Here is a 9285-nt window from a genome sequence, read left to right as displayed (position 1 = left end):
AACAAGTTTTTAAATTTCCCTATGCCTCAGTTTCCTCATATTTAAATATATGGGAAAGATAATGAACCTACCTCATGGGTTGATAGGATTAAATGAGCTAAGAAAAGTACTTTGTACGGTGACTGACATCACTCAATCAATGATTGTAGTTATTATGTTGTTGTCTAAGTAGGTGTTTTGCTATCCCTTCATACATAATCATACGTAATACATAATCATACATAACCTTCATACATAATCTTGATAATCTTATGGTATCTTAGCAGATTAGATACACTGTGTCTTCTCTATTTTGTTGTGTTGGTCTTTACCACATATTTCGGATTCCACATATTGCTGTTGGGGCAGATGCAAACTGGTTCACTGAGATTAACTGTGGAATCTGTGTCAAAAATAACCCATTTATGCCAGGACTGACACTACAAATCTACAGCCTTGGTACCAAAATAGGAAATGGATTCTTAGTCCAGATTTTGCCATATTTCAGTGTTTTTAGAGATCATGAGGATTATGTTATATTCCTTTTTAATTATTTATTTTTGGATATATTAAGGCTAGATAAAGTATGAGTGCTATCATTGTAACATGTTTACAGAATAATCCAATCTTGGTAGGGTACAAGCAGGAAAGTTTAATTTTTCTTCACTATTGCTTTCAACCTGTTTGGTTTGATCTAGTCTTCTTCATTCCTTGATGAAGAAGGGAAGACAGATGTCATAGCTTCCTGAGAACTTTCAATTAAAAGGAGTTTATGTGTTATAAGTTCCACAACAGACTACAACATGACTTACATCTTAATCCAATTTTTAAAAGCAACTCCCTTCCCTATCCTAACTACGCTGACCTGGGCTTGTGGTCTTGAATTAGTGGAGGGCCTATTCATTTATTCCTCCTCCCTCTTACCTGACATGAAAGAAATGTGAAGCATTACAGTGAAGGAGAAAAGAGATTAGAACCAAAGTGTAAGCTTTTAATTTACTTTTTACTTCTTTGGTCCTGCAATTTTATTTTCTCTTGGCTACTGTTGATAGGTTGTCAATGCCTGCTCTGGGACAGACATGCAAATGCCAGCTTGTGCTGCATTTCATTCTTTGGCAGAGCTGTCGGGATTTCTGCACTGCATGGTTTAATGATATCAACGATGTCCTCTCTGGCTGACATCTTGTCATGCCCAACTCAGACCCTACACCTGGTGGGTTTATTCCACAGTCTCTCACTTTTGAGCTTCCACTGAGCCAGCCATCCACCTTCATAAATGGGGACCTTCAACATAGATACATCCTGGCTCTGTCATGGCAAACTGTTGGGAGTTGTGACGGTTTATGGCTCCCTACCTTCAGGCCCTGCAGTAAGGGGCTGCTTCACTAACTTCAGCATTATCCAGATACGACATAGATATATGAGTCTATGTCTGTGTATGCTCCCAAACTCCAGAGGACACAGGTTAAGCTACTGAGAATTCTCTCACTGCACCCCAGATTGGTGCAGTAAGCTTGGGATGGTCTATGAGTTTCTAACGCTTAGCAAATATGGGAATGAGATGGGCATCTCTGGATTCTTCTCTTGGGCAGCACAGCTCTTGAGGAGAAGAGGGTTGTAAACAGAAGAAAGGAAGATGGGAAAAGCCACAGCCCTATCCTTCAACCTAGTAATGACTATCTGAAAAGACAACTATTTTTACTTCCAAAAAACCCTTTCCAAACTTCTGGTCTTCTCTGGATGTGGGTGACGGTCTGATGATGGCACGATTGTTTGACACACCTTCAAAAGAGTCCCTCAGAGATGTGTATATTGGCCCTTCTTTAGGCTGAGTGGGTTCCGATCATTTGTGACTTATAAGGTTGGTAATTTAGACAAAATTCTAAAAGATAAAAAAAAATTCAATTATCTGGGGTATGGTAGATAATTTATCTCTTGTTCTTTAGCTTTCTCATTTGCAAAAGGGATAATAGTACCTACATAGAGAGTTGTTGTGAAGCTTAAATAAGGTAATCCATGTAAAAGCTATAGATGTTTAACACGCTTTTTTTTTTTTTTTTTTTTTTTTAAACAAAGCAAACGGAAAAACCATAAGGAAAGGAAACCCCAGGCCCCAGGATGGGTGGCGCAGGTTGGGCAGGAGCTCCTGCGGCTCTGGGGATGCGCGGTGGGCGCCAGAGGGCGTGGCTGCGCTTGCGTGACGTCCTGCTGCCCGGCGGCCGGCGCACGTTCCGCACGACGCACTTCACCGACGCCCTCGCGCAGCTCCCTTGCCTGTGAGGGTCGAGCAGGCCTGGGTCAGGCTGTAACGCCCGCTCTATCTTGGAGGTGCAGTCCTTGAACGCAATCTGGATGTCGCAGATACAGAGGCAAGTCTCAACGTCCTGCTTGCTGGCCAGCACCAGGATGGGGACGCCGCCCAGCGCCTCGCTCGTGACCATCTTCTCCAACTCGGACAGTCGGACTCGGACAGTCTCTCCTCCTCGTGGAGCCCATGACATAGAGAACGCCGTGGCCCTCTGCTTGGTCCTTGTTCCACAAAGACTGCAGCTCTTCCTGCCCCCCGCTAAGCCCCACAGCAGGAGGCGAGCCTTTCCGACGTCCACAGTGCCGATGTTTAGACCCACGGTGGTGGTGATTTTGGACAGACTCCTCCCCTTGGAGTTCTTATGAAACGGGGTTTTTCACCGCTCCAAGACAGTAGTCCTCACGGCATTGTCCAGCCCGAGGACCAGGATGCAGTACCGGTCCTTCAGAAGCATGTCCTTGTACAGGTCTGGCATCCTGCACCCACCCCTGGCCCCTGGAGCCACCGCGCGCCTGACGCGCTGACCCTGCGCCTGACGGGCACGTGGGCCGTCCCAGACTCCCAGACACAGTTCTGAGTACACGGTAAGAATTCAGTGTGAGCCACCATCGTATAATCTGGTATCTTTATTTCACTATAAATATATGTTGATGGAGTGTATATTTATTCATTTACTTAACGTATTTACCAAACACTTAACTGTCATAGGAACTTTGCGGAGAGGTAATGGACAAAGCAGCCGTCGTGAAGCTTATGTTATAGCGGGGGGAGGGAAATAATAATCGAATAAGATTTATAATGTGTCGGGGAAAGATTAGTGCTATGAAGAAAAATAAACAGGGGGAACAGATCAGGAGTGTGGAGAAGTGCTGCTATTTTAAGTGATGTAAGGACTCACTGATGAGGTGGCATTTGAACAGAGCTCTGAGGTAAAGAATGTTATTCAGCATGTTAGCAGAAAATGTGTTAATTAAATTCAGTATTACAATCTCCAAAAGTTTGATACTATTTATAACTCAAACAGATAACTAAGCCTTATGCCCAATGAAAAAAAATTACCTTGAATCGAGTAGATTAATTCAGTTATTCAGGAGAGAGTTTATACTGTATATTAAAAATATATATTGGTCCAGCCTGGAAATCTTCCTTTTTCTTGCCTTTTAGCTTGTCTTGTGATTTTTTTTTTGTTTGTTTAAGGTCAGGCATGAGATAATAGGAATTATAAACAGGCCCTTAGTGTGAGGTTCTATGTTAATCTGGCTAGAAGTTGGTCTGTGTTTAATGTTTGCTCTAGCCATAGGTGCCACTGGCTTCATATTCCTGGAGTGTATTTGTTTTTGTCTCCCTGTTTTCGGAAGCTTCCCTAAGAATTCCTCCTTAGATAAAGTCTGCACCTTGCAGCTCTTTCAGTGTTATCTATTGTTATTATACTGGAGTCCCGTTGGCGTGGTAGTAGGGTGTGTGGGTGGAAAAGTGATCTATACTCTTATGATTAAAAGTCAGGCATTTAGTGGGCCTGTGTCCCTGGGTTTTGACTTTCATAAGTGTTTCTTTGCTTTCTTCTTTCCCCCTTAGGTGAGACAGGAAGGCTAGAGGGAGTTGGAGTTGGGTGAAGACCCTTCCTTCTACCTAGGGTAAGTTGCTGGTAGAGTCTTTTTCCCTGGAGAGCAGGCCTTTGTTATAGAGAATGGTCCAGATGTATTTCAAAATGATTACTTTTCCTCCGCCTGCCAGAGCCAGGATGGGATAGGTCATAGCTCTTCACTGAAAACCTGGAGGGTTCCCAGAACGAAAACCAATGAAAGTATAGGAGCAAGATCTTATTTTTAAAAGAATAATTATTGACATATAGCTTATTAGAGATATGCACAAATCATAAGTGTACAGCTCAATAAATTTTCACCAAGAGAAAATATCCATATAACCAGCAACCTGATCAAGAAATAGAACATTGGCAGCATCCCAGAACCCCACTAATGACCACTTCCAGTCACTATGCTTTCCAAGGAAATCATTATCCTAACTTCTCACAGTATAGATTAGTTTTGCCTATTTTTGAGCTTTATATAAATGAAATCAAAAAGAAGGAATTCTTTTGTGTTTGGCTTTATTTCAATCAACATAATGTTTGTAAGATTAAACTGTGCTATTACATGTAGAAGGAGTTCATTCACTCTCATTACTGCATAGCATTTCATTGTATGAATGTAAGATCACTTATTCATTCATTCTGCTGTGATGAACCTTTGAATTGTTTCCTTTTTTACTTTATTAAGGAGAGTGCTGCTATGCACTAGTGTACATGCCTTTTCATGAACATATGTAGTTGTTTCTGCTAAGTGTATATCCAAGTTTATATGTAGGAGTGGAATATACACATTTGTCACTAGTAGATATTGAATGCCAAATAGACGTGCAAGTGTCTGTAACACTTTAAACATATGAGAGTTTGAGTCACTCCACATGCTTACCAATACTTGCTATGATCCGTCTTTTTCCATTTAGCCATTTTTGTGCATGTTATGTGAAAACAGCAGCTGATAAAATGTAAAACCTACCTGTTAGTTTCGAATATTGGCTGCATGGCAGTCTTGAACTCTTAGGTTTTGTCTCTTCAGCACCTTGATATTTTCAGAAGTTCTCTGTGGGTTCTCTGCCTCCTTGCAGTTGCCCCCTGACTAGACCCATTGTGCAGAATCTTTGGCTCTCACTGTGTTCCAGAAATTGGCAGATTCCCTGAAGGAAGTATGTTTTCCATTTCCTTTTTGTTTTTTCTTTTTGTGGCTTGAAACAACAATCATCATTTTGTTATCTCTCACAGTTTCTGTGGGTAAAAAATTTGGAAAGGTTCAACTCAGGGTATTCCATGAAGTTGCAGTCAGTGATGTGAAGCAAGAACAGTGGAAGCTGCAACAGCTGGGCACTGGCTCTTCATGTAATCTCGGGGCCTCTCCATGTAGTCTTGAGTACCTCCATATGGATTCTGCATGTGGTCTAGTTTGGGCTTCTTACAGCATGGTGGCCTCAGGGCTGCTTATTGGACTGCTTATGTGGTGGCTGTAGGACCTGGCTCCTCAAGTTCTGTGCTTCAGCAGTTCTCCAGCACCTTCAAAATTATATGTGTGTGTGGTATATACATACATACATATAGACATATGTATATATGTATGTATATATACATATACATGCATGTATATATCACACATCATAAACAGAAGTAGAAATAGAAGTCCTATTTGATGAGTCTTATTTATTTGTTCTTAGGAACACTTGTGAGGGTTCTTCTGAAACAAAAAATGATATTTGCTATTTGATTCGTTTACTTGTTTTGGGTTTTTTTTTTAGAAGATGTTGGGGGTAGGAGTTTGTTAATTAATTAATTTATTTTTGCTGTGTTGGGTCTTTGTTTGTGTGTGAGGACTTTCTCTAGTTGTGGCAAGCAGGGGCCTCTCTTCATTGCTGTGCGCGGGCCTTTCACTATCGCGGCCTCTCTTGTTGCGGAGCACAGGCTCCAGACGCGCAAGCTCAGTAGTTGTGGCTCACGGGCTTAGTTGCTCCGCGGCATGTGGGAACCTCCCAGACCAGGGCTCGAACCCGTGTCCCCTGCATTAGCAGACAGATTCTCAACCACTGCGCCACCAGGGAAGCCTGCTTGTTTTTTTTTTTTTTTTTTTTTTTTTTTTTTTTTTTTTTTTTTATTTATTTATTTATTTATTTATTTATTTATTTATTTATTTATTTTAACATCTTTATTGGAGTATAATTGTTTTACAATAGTGTGTTAGTTTTCCCTCTACAACAAACTAAATCAGTTATACATACACACATGCTCCCACATCTCCTCCCTCTTGCATCACCCTCTCTCCCACCCTCCCTATCCCACCCCCCCAGGCGGTCACACAGCACAGAGGTGATCTCCCTGTGCTATGCAGCAGCTTCCCACCAGCTATCTAATTTACACTTGATAGTGTATATATGTCCCTGCCACTCCCCCACTTCGTCACAGCCCACCTCTCCCCCTCCCCATATCCTCAAGTCCATGCTCGAGTAAGTCTGTGTTTTATTCCCATCCTACCACTAACCTCTTCATGACATTTTTTTCCCTTAGAGTCCATATATATGTGTTAGCATACGGTACTTGTTTTTCTCCTTCTGACTTACTTCACTCTGTATGACAGACTCCAGGTCCATCCACCTCATTATAAATAACTCAGTTTCATTTCTTTTTATGGCTGAGTAATATTCCATTGTATATATGTGCCACATCTTCTTTATCCATTCATCTGTTGATGGACACTTAGGTTGCTTCCATGTCCTGGCTATTGTAAATAGAGCTGCAATGAACATTTTGGTGCATGAGTCTTTCTGAATTATAGTTTTCTCAGGGTATATTCCCAGTAGTGGGATTGCTGGGTCGTATGGTAGTTCTATTTGTAGTTTTTTAAGGAACCTCCATACTGTTCTCCATAGCGGCTGTATCAATTTACATTCCCACCAGCAGTGCAAGAGGGTTCCCTTTTCTCCACACCCTCTCCAGCATTTATTGTTTCTAGAGTTTTTGATGATGGCCAATCTGACTGGTGTGAGATGATATCTCATTGTAGTTTTGATTTGCATTTCTCTAATGATTAATGAGGTTGAGCATTCTTTCATGTGTTTGTTAGCAATCTGTATATCTTCTTTGGAGAAATGTCTATTTAGTTCTTCTGCCCATTTTTGGATTGGGTTGTTTGTTTTTTTGTTATTGAGCTGCATGAGTTGCTTATAAATTTTGGAAATTAATCCTTTGTCAGTTGCTTCATTTGCAAATATTTTCTCCCATTCTGAGGGTTGTCTTTTGGTCTTGTTTATGGTATCCTTTGCTGTGCAAAAGCTTTTAAGTTTCATTAGGTCCCATCTGTTTATTTGTGTTTTTATTTCCATTTCTCTAGGAGATGGGTCAAAAAGGATCTTGCTGTGATTTATGTCGTATAGTGTTCTGCCTATGTTTTCCTCTAAGAGTTTGATAGTGTCTGGCCTTACATTTAGGTCTTTAACCCATTTTGAGTTTATTTTTGTGTGTGGTGTTAGGGATTGTTCTAATTTCATACTTTTACATGTAGCTGTCCAGTTTTCCCAGCACCACTTATTGAAGAGGCTGTCTTTTCTCCACTGTATATCCTTCCCTCCTTTATCAAAGATAAGGTGACCATATGTGTGTGGGTTTATCTCTGGGCTCTCTATCCTGTTCCATTGATCTATATTTCTGTTTTTGTGCCAGTACCATATTGTCTTGATTACTGTAGCCTTGTAGTAGAGTCTGAAGTCAGGGAGCCTAATTCCTCCAGCTCCATTTCTCGTTCTCAAGATTGCTTTGGCTATTCGGGGTCTTTTGTGTTTCCATACAAATTGTGAAATTTTTTGTTCTAGTTCTGTAAAAAATGCCAGTGGTAATTTGATAGGGATTGCATTGAATCGGTAGATTGCTTTGGGTAGTATAGTCATTTTCACAATGTTGATTCTTCCAATCCAAGAACATGGTATATTTCTCCACCTATTTGTATCATCTTTAATTTCTTTCATCAGTGTCTTATAGTTTTCTGCATACAAGTCTTTTGTCTCCTTAGGTAGGTTTATTCCTAGATATTTTATTCTTTTTGTTGCAATGGTAAATGGGAGCGTTTTCTTAATTTCACTCTCAGATTTTTCATCATTAGTGTATAAGAATGCCAGAGATTTCTGTGCATTAATTTTGTATCCTGAAACTTTACTAAATTCATTGATTAGCTCTAGTAGTTTTCTGGTAGCATCCTTAGGATTCTCTAGGTATAGTATCATGTCATCTGCAAACAGTGACAGCTTTACTTCTTCTTTTCCTATTTGGATTCCTTTTATTTCTTTTTCTTCTCTGATTGCTGTGGCTAGAACTTCCAAAACTATGTTGAATAAGAGTGGTGAGAGTGGGCAACCTTGTCTTGTTCCTGATCTTAGTGGAAATGGTTTCAGTTTTTCACCATTGAGAACGATGCTAGCTGTGGGTTTGTCATATATGGCCTTTATTATGTTGAGGAAAGTTCCCTCTATGCCCACTTTCTGCAAGGTTTTTATCATAAATGAGTGTTGAATTTTGTCAAAAGCTTTCTCTGCATCTATTGAGATGATCATATGGTTTTTCTCCTTCAGTTTGTTGATATGGTGTATCACATTGATTGATTTGCGTATATTGAAGAATCCTTGCATTCCTGGGATAAACCCCACTTGATCATGGTGTATGATCCTTTTAATGTGCTGTTGGATTCTGTTTGCTAATATTTTGTTGAGGATTTTTGCATCTATGTTCATCAGTGATATTAAGCCTGCTTGTTTTTTAAGAGAGAACATTCTAGCCAATGTAGTCTCTAAACATTATATCTCTTCCACAGGAGATCAATATAGAATAAGCTAGTCTGAAATTGTGGATTTCCAATTCTAAATAGAGTGTCATGAATTCATGCTTAAAGCTTTTGGTATAACCCATTTTCAGAAGTGTTGAGGACTTATAGTACACAGTATACATCAAATGCCCTGCATTGATCTACAATTTACTAGAAAGGCAGATGGATAAATGCGTTGACATCATTTTGTCATCCACAAACATACCACTAAATGTATTTCTGAAAGTGTTGAAAAGAGCAGTGGGTACTGTCATTTTATGAAATGTACTGCATTTGTATTGAGAACTGATGGGGAAAAGAAGAAAATAATCCACTGTGAATGAGCTTTAACCAAGAGACTGGATTTTTCTAAAAACAAAAAAGCAAAAAACAGTAAGGTAGTTGCCTTAAGGTCACAACACTCAAAGAAGTGGTGAGTCAGCAAAACAAAACTAAGATAAATCATCAGGAGGAAGAAAATATCGAAAGACAAATATAGAATTATTTTTGTTCTTTTGGTTTTTTATTTTTCCAAATAAATTACTTGCAATTTAACTAAGGTCTACTGAAAGGGTAGAGAATTGTTCTGTGATTTTTTTTTTTCCT

The 9285-nt window shown here is 39.9% G+C and overlaps 1 pseudogene; it reads right to left on the bottom strand.

Annotated features, from left to right (window-relative positions):
• Positions 1-2045: 2045 nt before the first annotated feature.
• Positions 2046-8822, bottom strand: LOC131767812 (ADP-ribosylation factor-related protein 1 pseudogene; annotated as a pseudogene).
• Positions 8823-9285: the final 463 nt, after the last annotated feature.

This window comes from Kogia breviceps, chromosome 13 (assembly GCF_026419965.1).
Source record: "Kogia breviceps isolate mKogBre1 chromosome 13, mKogBre1 haplotype 1, whole genome shotgun sequence".
NCBI classification, from domain to species: domain Eukaryota; kingdom Metazoa; phylum Chordata; class Mammalia; order Artiodactyla; family Physeteridae; genus Kogia; species Kogia breviceps.
This window is presented reverse-complemented; position numbering and strand designations above follow the sequence as displayed.